Source organism: Mytilus galloprovincialis, chromosome 14, assembly GCF_965363235.1.
Source record: "Mytilus galloprovincialis chromosome 14, xbMytGall1.hap1.1, whole genome shotgun sequence".
Lineage (NCBI taxonomy): Eukaryota > Metazoa > Mollusca > Bivalvia > Mytilida > Mytilidae > Mytilus > Mytilus galloprovincialis.
In genome coordinates, this window is record NC_134851.1 from 72,237,624 (window position 1) to 72,253,001 (window position 15,378).

General features: G+C 31.9%; 1 protein-coding gene across 1 annotated transcript in view; it reads right to left on the reverse strand.

Annotated features, from left to right (window-relative positions):
* Window positions 1–11,423, reverse strand: part of LOC143058183 (uncharacterized) — a 36,320-nt gene extending 24,897 nt beyond the window's left edge. The window contains exons 1-2 of the mRNA XM_076231646.1: window positions 11,341–11,423; window positions 6,533–6,623 (exon numbers count right to left, since the gene is read on the reverse strand). The gene's annotated coding sequence lies outside the window, so the exon portion shown is untranslated. The remainder of the gene's footprint in view (window positions 1–6,532; window positions 6,624–11,340) is intronic.
* Window positions 11,424–15,378: the final 3,955 nt, after the last annotated feature.

A 15,378-nucleotide genomic window follows, 5' to 3' on the forward strand; every position in this document is an offset into this window, starting at 1 on the left:
TGATTTAAGTTGATTCAACTACTATTCTGGACAAAGAAAGATAACTCCAATCAATTTCTTGCTATTTGCACAATATTGTGCAATTAGATATTTCTTGCAATTGTGCAATACTGTGCAATTGAAAATATTTGCTATTGCACAATACTGTGCAATTGAAGATTTCTTGTAATTGCTGAATACTGTGCAATTGAAAATGTCTTGCTATTGCACAATACTTAATATAATAATTTTGGATCCTGATTTGAATCAACTTTAAAACTGGGCCCATAATCAAAAATCTAAGTACATGTTTAGATTCAGCATATCAAAAATGCCAAAGAATTCAATTTTTGTTAAAATCAAACTTAGTTTAATTTTGGACCCTTTGGACTTTAATGTAGACCAATTTGAAAACGGGACTAAAAATTAAGAATCTACATACACAGTTAGATTCGGCATATCAAAGAACCCCAATTATTCAATTTTTGATGAAATTAAACAAAGTTTAATTTTGGACCCCGATTTGGATCAACTTGAACACTGGGCCATTAATAAAAAATCTAAGTACATTTTTAGATTCAGCATATCAAAGAACCCCAAGGATTCAATTTTTGTTAAAATCAAACTTAGTTTAATTTGGGACCCTTTGGACCTTAATGTAGACCAATTTGAAAACGGGACCAAAAATTAAGAATCTACATACATTGTACACAGTTAGATTCGGCATATCAAAGAACCCCAATTATTCAATTTTTGATGAAATCAAACAAAGTTCAATTTTGGACCCTTTGGGCCCCTTATTCCTAAACTCCCAAACTCAAACCCAACCTTTCTTTAGTGGTCATGAACCTTGTGTTTCAATTTCATAGATTTCTATTTACTTATACTAAAGTTATGGTGCGAAAACGAAGAATAATGCTAACTTGGGCCCTTTTTGGCCCCTTATTCCTAAACTATTCAGACCTCAACTCCCAAAATCAATCCCAACCTTCCTTTTGTGGTCATACACCTTGTGTCAAAATTTCATTGATTTCTATTTACTTATACTAAAGTTATTGTGTGAAAACAAAGAATAATGCTTATTTTAGCCCTTTTTAGGCCCCTAATTCATGAACTGATTGAACTAAAACTCCCAAAATCAATCCCAACCTTTCTTTTGTGGTCATAAACCTTGTGTCAAAATTTCATAGATTTCTATTTACTTAAACTAAAGTTATAGTGCGAAAACCAAGAAAATGCTTATTTTCCGAAAATATTGGGACCAAAAACTCCAAAAATGTGTTAAAATGTCATAGATTTCTATTCACTTTTACTAAAGTTAGAGTGCGAAAACTAAAAGTATTCGGACGACGACGACGACGCCAACGTCATACCAATATACGACCAAAAAATAAAATTTTTTGCGGTCGTATAAAAATTAAATAGAAAAAAAAAATGATTTGAATGTTTGAACACGAATTATATTTAAACTCGAGAAAACATATTTTTCTAATATAATTAGAGAGGTTTTTGTCAAGTTATCAATGGAATCACTCAACCGATATGCTTTGTATGAATTTAAATGTTAGGATAGGGTCTCAAATGTCTATTTATGACAAACAACAGTGGGTCGCTATGTTAAACACCTTAAAATGGAATTCATATGTAAGAAGTAATTGAATGAACATGATATGTAGTCATTTTAACTTCTAAGGACAGTTATTAGAACGAATTTTCAATACGTTAAAAATTTACATGTAAATTATTGCTACTAGGTACCTTTACATATATTGATATGTCGATATGAATTCTAAAATAAAAATTAGTGCCGTCGAAAAATGAAATGATTTTTTTTTAAACGTAAATCAAACAAAATCATGAAGAAAAGAAAATAACAGTCTTAAAAACCCAGGCAAAAACTAAGCTTAGGCAACATCATAGATACAACAAAATATTCAGCTATCCAAAATTTTTATGTTCCAACAATTAAAGGGCTAGACTTTTTTTTATTATTTTTTTATGCACAGAATTACGAATAGGTCACGCAATGAAAGACGACGTCGATTTTAAAGACGAGTTAATATCTTTAAAAACTTAAAAAGAGAGGCAAAAGATACCAAAGGGATGTTCAAATACATAAGTCGAAAATGAAATAACAATGTCATGAAAAACGAGGACAATTCCAACAACAGTTCACAAAACATAACATAGAAAACTTTTAAAAGTAACACATATCGGGAATTACAGGTGCTTCGGGCGTGTAAGCAGGTCCTTCTTAATATTTGTCACACGTACAAACCGGGTGATAAATCTAATAATCAGCATCGAGGAAAAGACAATCTGTGAAACATCTATATTGTAACGGGATCCTCAATGCTTTTCAACTTTGTACTTGTTTAGTTTTATCAATATTTTAATATGAGCGTCACTGATGAGTCTGGCGTACTAAATTTTATCCTGGTACCTTTGATAACTATTTAGACTGCTGGGTCGATGCCACTGCTGGTGGACATTTCGTCCCCGAGGGTATCACCAACCCAGTAGTTCGTGGCGTTCATGGCGTCCGTAACATTTTCAAATTGATGATTTTTCAATTTATAGCATGTATAGCTGTTGGTTCAAAACATGCTTTGTAAGCAGAAACCCTTAACCAGAAACAAGTAAAATAAAGGAAATGAAAAAGATTTGCCAAAACCATAAGTATAAATTAAGACTAATTCAAAGTGATATATTTTTCATCATTACTTGCTTCGTTGTTCTGATTCAATCAAAGACCATGGCGTTTTAAAAAACGCGACGAAATTAAATCTTGATAATCACTAAAAGAGGGACGAAAGACACCAGAGGGACAGTTACACTCATAAATTGAAAGTAAACTGCCATGGCTAAAATTGAAAAAGACAAACAGACAAACAAAAGTACACATGACACAACATAGAAAACTAAAAAATTAGCAACACGAGCCCACCAAAATATAGGGATGATCTCAGGTGCTCCGGAAGGGTAAGCAGATCCTGCACCACATGTGGCACCCGTCGTGTTGCTCATGTTATAAAAATTCCGGTAATAAGTCTAATTCGGTAGGTCACATTCATGAAAGGGAAGGGGATTGTAATTACGATGTAAGGAACATATCCGATTGTGAAACGATTATTCCATAATGGTCAACAAACTCGTGATAGCGTCCGTAAAATTTACGAAGGGATGATTTCAACTTCACCATTTTGAACTCTTGATTTAATAGCTTCCTTGTGAGCAACAACCCTCTTTCAAGAAAATTACGATAGGAAATGCAAGCACAGGAATATCGTATCAATTGGGAGATATATACCCCGTATGCAGGTGCTCCTGGAATGTTGCTACTTAGAAATGGAAAGTTCACAATTGGAAAGCTGAAATCATCTCTTTTGTCATAAATTTTTGTTTTCAACCGACCCTCATTGTTAATTTCTAGATGTAAGTCAAGATATGAGGCCTACTTAACTGTATCTGTTGTATCCTTTATCTCTAGTTCGATAGGATAGATGCGTTCAACATAGTCACCTAATTTTGAATTATTTAGTGAAAGAACATCATCTTTATAACGGAAAGTAGAGTTAAAGGATATTGATAACTTCTTATCTTTCTTCCTAAAAAGTTCCTGTATGAAGTCAGCCTCATAATAATAAAGAACCAAGTCGGCAAGAAGAGGGGACAATTGGTTCCCATTGGAATGCCGACAGTCTGTTGAAAAACACGTCCTCCGAATCTAACAAATATTTTGTCAATCAAGAATCAAACATCTTGATGATGTCAGTTTCAGAGAATTTTTTTTTTTAAAATCAGAATGATTCTTTACAAAGTCGGATGTATCCCTCCCTAATACAAGATACTTGTATCTACGTTGGTCATTCTTTTTTATGAAACAAAGCAATACCAACTCTTTCAATTTGTCTTTTAGTTTGGAATGTGGAATACTTGTGTAAAGTGCAGAAAAGTCAAATGTTTTAATACTATTGCAAAATGAAAGAGAGTTAGATTGTATGTACTCTAAAAGATCTTTGGAATTTTTAAGTATCCACATCTGATTCACGCCACCTCTAGAATAGGCAGTTTCACAATAACTTTGAAGCCCGTCTTTGATTGCTGATAAAATAGATGTTAATATTTTAGAAAGAGGTTCCGTGGAACACTTGGAAGACCCAGCAATATATCGTTGTTTGTATGGTCATAACTATAAATTACCTATTTACAAAACTTTTGATTTTTTGAAATACTAAGGCTTTTCTACCTCAGGAATAGATTACCTTAGCTGTAATTGGCAAAACGTTTAGGAATATTTGGTTCTCAATGCTCTCCAACTTCGTACTTTGTTTTGCCTTTTTAAAGTTTTTGAATTCGAGCGTATACTTTCTTATACGAATTTTACATTTAACGTTATTCAAACACAAACTAGATCAATAACACGTATGCAATAAAGTGCTTCAAAATTATTTCTCTTTTTAAACATTGAAAATACAGATGAAAAAAACTTTAGTTGCTAACACATGTTACAGAAGAAAGAATAACTGCTTTTTACCCACGTTCATTTTTTTTGTAATTGCTCAATGTAGGAATTAACTGAGGTATGGAAGCAATGAATCAAACAAGTAGCATTTGTTCTTTATACAATTAAGGCTAATTTCGATATCATTTAAGTTAGAACCTGTCTTATGCTTTTTCTCTGGTAATAAAAAAGCCTGATATCGAATGTAAAAACAAAAGCCTATGAAAATATACTCCAAATGAGAAAGACATCTTTGAAGATTATTCTAATGTTAAGCTTTGGCACCTTTCCGTTTGCTATAGAAAATGAAAAATGAAAACCCTCAGCAGACGTAATGAATGATCTTTATTGCTACAGATCATAAAACACAAATGTATGTTTGCCCCTACGGTTGATATGTGTTAACTAAAGAAGCTGAATGAAATATGCACGTAGAGTTGACACGACTAATATAGAAGTACATTAGATATATAGTTTGTGATCAAAGGATAATGACACAATTTCTTTTTAATAGTCATCAAAATTATTTGAGGATATCCGAGCGGACAAAAGACCTCCAAATGATCAATCAGTACACAAATACCATCTATCCTTGAAGTGAAATAAAATGAAAAAACAGTCGGTTCTACAAGAAGATCCTAATACAAGTGATAACACTACCTGAAAGTGATGTTGTATTTTATTGCCTTCAAACAGGGGATCAATGTTTCAAAGAGAGGCTACTCGCCACACATTAATAAAGCATAGCCTGATCGAATCAAACCAATGCTAACTATCTGATCGGTTCCAACGTTATGCAATATGAACACCCTCGTATTCGTATATTTTAATAACATGATCAATTTTTAACGCTTTTAAGATGAAATATTATTTACCTCATTATGTGAAGATCTAAAACTTATATTTGATTCCGCCTGTTGTGCATTTCATTTGCATAGAACTGACAAAAAGCGCCCGGAAAACAGCTCAATTACAAAATCAATGAAAAATGTCTAAAACAAACACATTGATCTTTGAACTTAAAATAAATGTTTGTGTTACTTGAACAGCAGTAGCCTAGTAATATAATAGCTGTGTAAATATATCTAAACATGAAAAGCAACATAAAACATTATCAAAATAAAACTATTTCATGTTAAGAAATTCATAGTTTCTATACAAATAATTCGGACTAAGAGATTGTTAACAATGAGATCATTCGAGGATAGACGACTTCTAGCATTCATTCAAATATACATTGTGTCGCTGCGTATAGTTATAAGAAATATGATCATTTTTTTACAAACAAATCGTTGTTTGTGAAGTGTAAATGTAAAATTGACTTTTGACAAGATGACTTTGAAATTGGGCCCTTAATTCATAATTGATATTTTAACAGATAACCTTGCTTTGCGTTTGAAGGGCGTTTCCAAAAGGGGTTAGACATATTAAAAATATCAACGGATCTGAAAAAATCGTTCAATTTCCATAAAAGTTATAATATATTATATATCAGACGAGCAAACGAGCAAGGAAAAAATAAGCACATGTTGAAAACTAATATTGCGTCTGCTGTTAGAGTAATTTGGCATCTTTTTATAGAAGGCAAACATTTATGAATGTAATGATGCAATAACTATAAATTTTATGAACGCTAGTTTATCTGATGCTCATCTAAGTACAAACACTGTGATAAGTCTTGTTCGGTAGATCATATTTGTGGAAGAGAGAACGGGATTGGGAATTTATGATTCTTATAAATTAAATGAGGTCTTGACCTTTCTTTTTATGGTAGTGAAGTCAAAGTGACATAAAGTATCTACGGAATACATAGAAGTCAGACAGAGCATTGTAAGGCATTCACAAATCAATAAGAGAGTATTACAGACAAGCCAAACCATAAACCATACAGGACAAATATATACGGTATCGGCATAACTCATTGTTCAAGTCTGTACGGTGACCTATAGTTGTTGATTTTTGAATCATGTGGTCTATTATGCAGAGTTTTTTTTCTTATCTTATAGTTAAATGAATGAATTAACGTAGCTTTATATAATAATAACTTACCGATTCTGCTATAGCGTTTCTTCTCTTAATTTACTAAGATATTCCTTTTGTAAAACTAATCTTCCTCATGACGTATTTATATGTACAGAGTCTACAAACAAATAATTTTGTAAAAAACGGTGATACAATACAGTAATTCATTAAAGCTCGTACATTAAAATCCGATGATAATATGATACAGTTGAAATTCTTAAAATAATGATTTTAAAGTAGGTCAAAAAAGGGCGAAAGATACCAGAAGGACAGTCAAACTCACAGATCGAAAACAAACTGACAACGCCATGGCCAAAAATGAAAAAGACAAACAGACAAATAATAGTACACATGACACAACATATAAGACTAAAGACTAAGCAACACGAACCCCACCAAAAACTGGGGGTAATCGCAAGTGCTCCGGAAGGGTAGGCAGATCCTGCTCCACATGGGGCACCCGTTAAATAGTTTAATTCTAAAAATACAATATTTTATCGCTCCATACTGCTCAATTTTATAATATTAAACGCAATGTTATAGTAATTGAATCGATTAAATTAAAAACAAGTATAATCCTGATAAATTTATATAACTTGCAGGTTGTATTCATATGATTTCTTGCTTATAACAAATTTTGATCTGGAAATTGCTTTTGATTCAAGCATGGATGAAAAATAATTATATGATAATTCTATTGTATGAAAAAACCTCTAACCGGGAAGGAAGAGGACAGGTAGATACATGAGGATCCTAACTAGATCATCAATGTTAATATTCGTACCTTAAATGACCACAAATAAAGGCAACAGTAATATACCGCTGTTCGAAAACTATTGAATCATAAACATTGATATTCGCTGTTTAGCATGAGCAACATGAATACGTATAATATTTATTAAGCAAAAATAAACTCTTGGTGGATTTTGACCATTCACATTCACCGTCAACAAGACACAAATTTTTTGCATATTAACATGTAAACAAGAGAACACACTCATTGCCTTTACTTCTGATATTCAATAAATGGTAGACACAAATTAGTACTGCCGTATAATAAACACGAATTCCATTCAAACTTGACATTATTAATATAATTAAAGAGCTTTTATTATCAGTAGATCAGTGGAATCATTCAACCGATTTGCTTTATATGAATTTAAATAATAAGGCAAATATTATAAATATAAACGTGTTGCTATAGATATAGGAAGATGTGGTGTGAGTGCCAATGAGACAACTCTCCATCCAAACAACAATTCAAAAATTAAACCATTATAGGTTAAAGTACGGCCTTCAACACGGAGCCTTGGCTCACACCGAACAACAAGCTATAAAGGGCCCCAAAATAACTAGTGTAAAACCATTCAAACGGGAAAACCAACGGTCTAATCTATATAAACAAAACGAGAAACGAGAAACACGTATATATTACATAAACAAACGACAACTACTGTACATCAGATTCCTGACTTAGGACAGGTGCAAACATTTGCAGCGGGATTAAACGTTTTAATGGGCCCAAACCTTCTCCCTTTTTCTGAAACAATAGCATAACATCACAACATATAAAAACATACGATAAAATATCAATTGGCAGACTTAACTCAATCAAAAAACGTATGATTACACAATGAACGAATAAATTTGATCTGCGATATCTGAATACAAATGCACAGTTAATTAAATATTAGAGACAAACATTCATGACCAAAAGGCTAACAAACAAATTCAAACACACTGAGAAATATTTAACCAATCAATGTTCACTTTAGAAAAAGACCGGTTTTTTATAATCTTGAAGTTTATACAAATGTTGTAAGAATAAGTGAAAAATTGAAGATATTACAAATAATCAAAGCTGGTATACAGCAAAGATCCATATAAATAAAAAATGACAAAAAAGCATTATAAACAGTATCAACAGGTCGAATTAACAAGAAAATACGATTTGAGAGTACTCGCAGTTACTGACAGCTAGTTAAAAGCGAAAACCCATTAATAGTAAAAAATCATGCATCAGAGACTAAAATCGACTAAAACACATCACAGGGATTTAGTATTTTAACGTCATTAATAGTCAAAGAAGACATGACTTGTGCAATGCCAAAAATAAATGTATCGACAGGTAGTAGTATAATGAAGGGCGACTTCTATAGAAATAAAAGTAAACGTGGCTGTGTCCCCTATACATCTCGCCTCAAAAGATAATGAAATTTAGTTATGTTTTAATTTGCTTATGACAAAATCAATATTAGTGCCAATGTGAACTATATTCAGAGATCTAATTACAATATTGGTACGATAACCCTTACTTATAAGTTTGTTTAAAGGTTCGATGAGTTTACAAGGATCACATAGTGATTTCCTCGCTTTAAGTACAATATTACCATAAAATTTAGGATGAGAAATACCATTTTTAATAAGCTTTCTACAGGTATAGCCAAATTTACTAATCAAATCTTTGTATCTATGAAAGAATTTAGTAAAAGTTTTAAGTAATTTATGGTATCGAAATCCCTGACACAACAATTTACCAGTGATGCATTGATTACGTTCGTTAAAATCTATGACATCAGAACACACACGGGCAAACCGAACGAGTTGCGATATATAAACACCGTATGATGGAGCCAAAGGCACATCGCCGTCTAAAAAAGGAAAATTAACAATAGGAAATGAAAAATCGTCTCTTTTGTCGTAAATTTTAGTGTGAAGTTTCCCGTTTGAAATTGAAATGTCTAAATCTAGAAAAGGACAACTGCTGCTGTTTATGTTAGATTTAGTTAAAGTAAGTTCGTTTGGGTAAATTTCTGATGTATATTTAGAGAACTCTGGATTATTCAACGAAAAAATATCATCCAGATAACGGTAGGTATTTTTGAATGTATCAACCAAATGTAACAATGATGGGTCTTTACTGAGTTTGGTCATAAACTGAGATTCATAGCAATATAGAAATAAATCTGCTATTAAAGGGGCACAGTTGGTGCCCATAGGAATACCAACTACCTGACGATACACTTTATCGCCGAAACGTACATAAATGTTATCAAGCAGAAAGTTTAAAGCTTCAATCATATCCTCACATTTCCAGTAAGTGTATCTAGCATACTTTTCTTTTTCGTTACAGAAAAAGGCCTTAAACGAGTTACAGCAAATAAAATTACAATGAGATTTTTCGAAAGACCATTTTATCAAATACAAAAACTTTTTCTTTATAAGATTGTGTGGAAGTGTAGTGTACAGAGTAGAAAAATCATAACTGTCAACAGAATTGTAAGGACCATTGAGAGCATGTATTTTATCTAAAACCTCTAAAGAATTTTTAACACTCCAAAAATAATTAATACCATTATTTTCATAAGCTTTATTACAAAAGTTAATAACCAGTTCTTTGATAGTAGTAAGGGAGGTGGTTAGAAGCACTGATAGATTAGTAGTAGAACACTTACTCGAAGCGGAGATGAAACGGAATTTAAATGGTTTTTTGTGTAATTTCGGTAACCAGTACATGGTAGGGACTTTCAAATGTTCGGAAGATGCTTTAAGCTGGGCAGTGGCAGTGGTATGCTTGTTAACGATTTGACTCTCTGTGGTGCGCACTGACCTGAATGTAGAGGAATATGTTCATCACCTTAAAATAGATGTCAAAAATAATTATTTAAAGAATAAGACATTCTGTCATTTGAACTTACGACAGCTGTCATTAGGATGGATTAAATAAAAGTAGAACTTTAACACGATGAAAATTTACATATTATTCTTTACAAAGTTGTACCATTGCATGTATTAATACATCGATATCAATTCCAAAGAAAAAACATAGTGGTGAAGCAAATTGGAATCAAATAGTTTAAAACGTGAGTCAAACCAAATCAGAGGTAGGATTGCAAACATCATTATCTGTAGAAATGATTAAAAATCAGCTAACATTAACAAACATTGGTTTATTATATAAAACTATAGATATAAATATTACAATAATCATAAGACAATATGAATTTTTAATTCTTAAAAAAATCGCCCATACAACTTCTTATACTTAATGAAAGCATAGTCAACGTCAAATCATATTTAGATGAACTCCTCATAGATACTGAGATAAAATTGTCTACGTCAGAGGCGCGTTTTGTCAAAAGAAGAGTTATCAGTAAATATCTCAAATAAAATAATTTAAAAAGTAAAAATTGTGTACAAGTGCATTTACAAAAATACTACAGAGCATTGTGGGTAAACAAAGCAAACCATACGCAACAATGGATGTAATCTGGCATGCTAAAAACTTAGACGACTGAATCTTTAATAAGAGACACATCGAAATATTGAGGGAACTGTACAGACATCAAGTCAATTAAGGAGACTGAAGAGCTAAAACAAGTTAGACAATAAAAAGAAGTCAGAAGTACGGACAATAAACCATTCCAAGGAAACAATAGTGTTGTAATGAAAAAAGTCGAAACCAAAGTAAATAGGGAGTTGTACAGTCAAAACGTCAATATCGGAAAATGAGGAAGCTGTCCATACCAAATGAAAGATATAGCTGAGCACACACACAGACGAGAAAATATGTGTTGAGTGGATACTTTTAACAGAAACAATGCGATGTACAAGAAAATGCTAATACATTACACCTGTACCACATTCATCGACTGTTTTGCTTTGCGCGTTACATTATCTTTTATCCAATTGTTTGGAAGAAAACAATCAAGATTATATAGCTAACAAACCGTGAAATACACAGAAAACACTGGTGAAAATTATTGAATAAAGGATACACATGATATAAACGGTGAATTTAGTAGCTATTGTAGCTTAATATTAAAATAACTTACCAAAATATATAAACAAATAGTGTCTTTTCCGAAATGAATTTCCAAAGATATTTCTTTAGAAAAAACGATCTTCCTCATGACATGTTTAAATGAACAGTGTGTACACAGATATAATTTGGTCATAAACATTGATACACTTCAGTAAATCTAAATAGCTCAACATTCAAATCAGGTGGTATTTGTTGTGTGTTATATTTTTAAATAATATACTACGCAATTGAAAAACAGATTCTACCACTGCATCGATTGTGATAAGATATTTCTCCACTCGATACAGTTCAATTTCTAACATGAGGTTTGTTGTGTCGTACACATTTTTAAATGTCTCTGTCAAGCTTGGATAAATATCAATTGTAGGATACATGTTTCTAAAAATGCCTGTACCGAGTCAGAAATATGAAAGTTCTTGTCCATTCGTTTTTAATGTGTTTTGTCGTTTGATTTTGCCTTGTGATTATGGACTTTCCGATTGGATTCTCTGAGTTCAGTATTTTTGTGATTTTACTTTTCTCTAATAAAACTGTATATAGGAACTCTTTATCGTTCTTTTTTCAATGATTTTGAAAACTATGTGGACTTTTAATTTTTTCTACTATTAGCATGCATAAACACAGTTATCCTTTTCGTTGATGAAAGTGTTGATGTAGATAAACGATCAGCATAGAATATATATTAAAGATAGGAGGGATTTAACTGTAAAAAATTAAACGTACATAGCTTAAAAACCTCATGCACTAATAATTATATAAAGGCGTTAAAGTATAACTTTTATATTATAAATAAACAACAGTTAAGAATTGATATCAAAACGAAACTTTCAAAACAAAAACATGTGGATATAATAAATGTTAATTGCAATATAAAACAAATATGTTAAAATTACCAACTGTACAGTTATAGAATAGTTTGTCGACGTCGTACGTTTATTTACCTTTTTTCGTATCACTAAACGTCTATTTAGGCGAATAAAACAAACACGTAACCTTTCATCCATATTCCGTAACGTAATCTAATCGAACACTTTCACTTTAGGCTTGTTTGATTGCATTTTAGGCATCATCTGTCTAATAGTATGTCTCTGGTTAAAACACATAATTGCATGTATGTCCACAAAGCATAGGCGGATATATTCAGAAGCAAAATTCGAAAAAAAATTAACTATCAACACTTAAAATAAACCATACATGATAGTGATTTATATTTAGATATATGATATACACGATAAAATACCAACATATACGTTGAAAAATTTAAGTAGCTTTATGTAATAACTTACCGATGATGGGTTGTGTTTTTTTTTCTTCAGAAATAGATTCACTGCGACATTCTTTTGGAAAAATCAATTTTTCTTCCTCATGACGCTATTAAATGTAATGTGTCTACAAGGAAATAGTTGTTCACACACAATAACACACTTCAGTAAATCTACTTTGTCTTCAAGCCATTGTTACACTACTTAATTGTCTATTCTTCTTACCAGTACATTTGGTACGATCAAAAACCTAATAATGAATTGTTCAAATCCCCTTCCCTTTCAGAAATGTGATCTACTGAATTAGACTATTTACCGGATTTATTATCTCATAAGCAACACGATGGGTGCCACATGTGAAGCAAGTTCTGCTTACCCTTCCAGAACACCTGAGATCACCCCTAGTTTTTGGAGGGGTTCATGTTGTTTATTCTTTAGTTTTCTATGTTGTGTCATGTGTATTAATGCATGTCTGTTTGTCCTTTTCCTTTTTAGCCATGGTGCTGTCAGTTTATGCTGTCGATTTATTAGGTTGACTGTCCTTCTGGTATCTGTCGTCCCTCTTTGATAATGTCAGTTTCAGAGAATTTTTTGTCTGAATCAGAGTGATCCTTTACAAAATAGGATTTAGAGATTAGAGACTATGTTTGTATGGTACTATAGGTAAACCATAGTAGCAATACTATGCACAGTACTACTTTTCTATAGCACTAGGAATGTTCCTGTAGAAATTGAAATATGTACGTTGATCTTAACAGTATCATATTAGATGTACGTTTTCACCTTGAATATGAATGAAATATCTGCCATGAATAGTAATACAAAACTCTTTGATCTGTTCTATCTTGTTAAAATTGATTTCCGAGTCGATCCTTTTTCTGGCCATTTAAGGGCCATACAAAATCTGAAGGTTATATGAAATCGACACGTTTTAAATTTCATGCGTCCAAAGCATTTATCTGGATTTACTTTGATCAGAGAATTAATTAGATTAAGAGTTTATTAAGAATTCTAGAAAATGGAAAGGTTAAGACCATGGGATGTTACTCCAGTGTTGTCATTAGTTTTCTTCTGAAAAAGACCTTGTATAAAATTGAGGTGGAAATGGTGAATGTGTCAAGGAGACAACAACCATACCATAGAACAGAAAACATGGTTACATGTATGGTTACACCCCTGTGATCATGTATGTATGGTCACATCACTGTGATCATGTATGTATTGTCACACCACTGTGATCATGTATGTATGGTCACACCACTGTGATCATGTATGTATGGTCACACCACTGTGATTATGTATGTATGGTCACACCACTGTGATCATGTATGTATGGTCACACCACTGTGATCATGCATGTATGGTCACACCACTGTGATCATGGATGTATGGTCACACCAGTGTGGTCATGTATGTATGGTCACATCACTGTGATCAAGCATGTATGGTCACACCACTGTCTTACAGGTTATGCCATATGCTTTTTACTTGTTTGTTGGTGTATGCGGAATGGAATTCATCCCAATTTAATCATTTTCAGTCCATGTTTGAAAGTTATTCTTTGAGAGTGAAGGAAACAATAACTTATAAGGTTGTGTGATATGTCCATTTTTTAGCAAACATGAAATGTGACTTTCTATGTTGATGTTGTTTCAACTAGCTATATATATATACAGGTATAGCTAATACCAGCAGTAATGATTGAATTCTATATATTGATTATTTTTTCATTAGTCTGAGGAAAAAAAATAACATCATAGATAATAATTGCTAGTACTAATTGTTGTTATTGTCTAAAATAACACTCAAATCATGATTAAAATTACTGGACAGAGCAAAAATTGCATATGGTTTTGGTTCTGGATCTACAATCACTTTAATTAATAAAGATATCTGTTAAAGTAGTAAATTAGTACAGTGAAACCTGGGTATACACTATGGGGGACCAGAAAAAAATGTTGAAGTAAATTCTTTGAAAGGAAATACATGTATGATACTCAGAAGGATGTTCCTTACTCTCTTTTTTAAAGACTGTTTTACATTGATACTATTTATATATAAAGTAACCTAACAGCAAAAAAAATAAAGGTCCATGTGTGTGTTTTCGAGATGTAAAAAGTAAAATCACAAAAATACTGAACTTAGAGGAAGATCAATTGGGAAAGTCCATAATCACATGGCAAAATCAAACAAAACGCATCAAAAACGAATGGACAAGAACTGTCAAATTCCTGACTTGGTACAGGCATTTTCAAATGTAGAAAAATGGTGGATTAAACCTGGTTCTATAGCGCTAACCCTCTCACTTTAATGACAGTCTCATCAATTTCCGATATTTTTACATTGATACGTTAAATAAACAGACACAATAAATAAAAGAGTCAAAATATGGGTACATCAGTCATCATCGTTTAACAATTTTAAAAGGAACAATTTAACAGAATACAAAAACATCTACTATCTACGAACACATTTATTGATTTGAGTGTCTGACGTCAGAAAATTGTATACGTCACATAAATTTGTCGTTCAATGTGCGTACAAACAATTTAAAAATTTTCATGGGAATGTTAGCATACAGGGTTAAAAAATCAAAAGTATGTAAGAATAAATTTAAGAAATAGACCGAGATTTAAACTAGTCCAAAAGTTATATATAGAATTTATAAGAATCCAAAAATAGTTAATTCCACTACGCGATTGAATGATTTTGACGTTTGTGGTTCAACGTATATTGTAATTCATAATAGAAATATATCATAATGACATATAATAGAACAATATCAT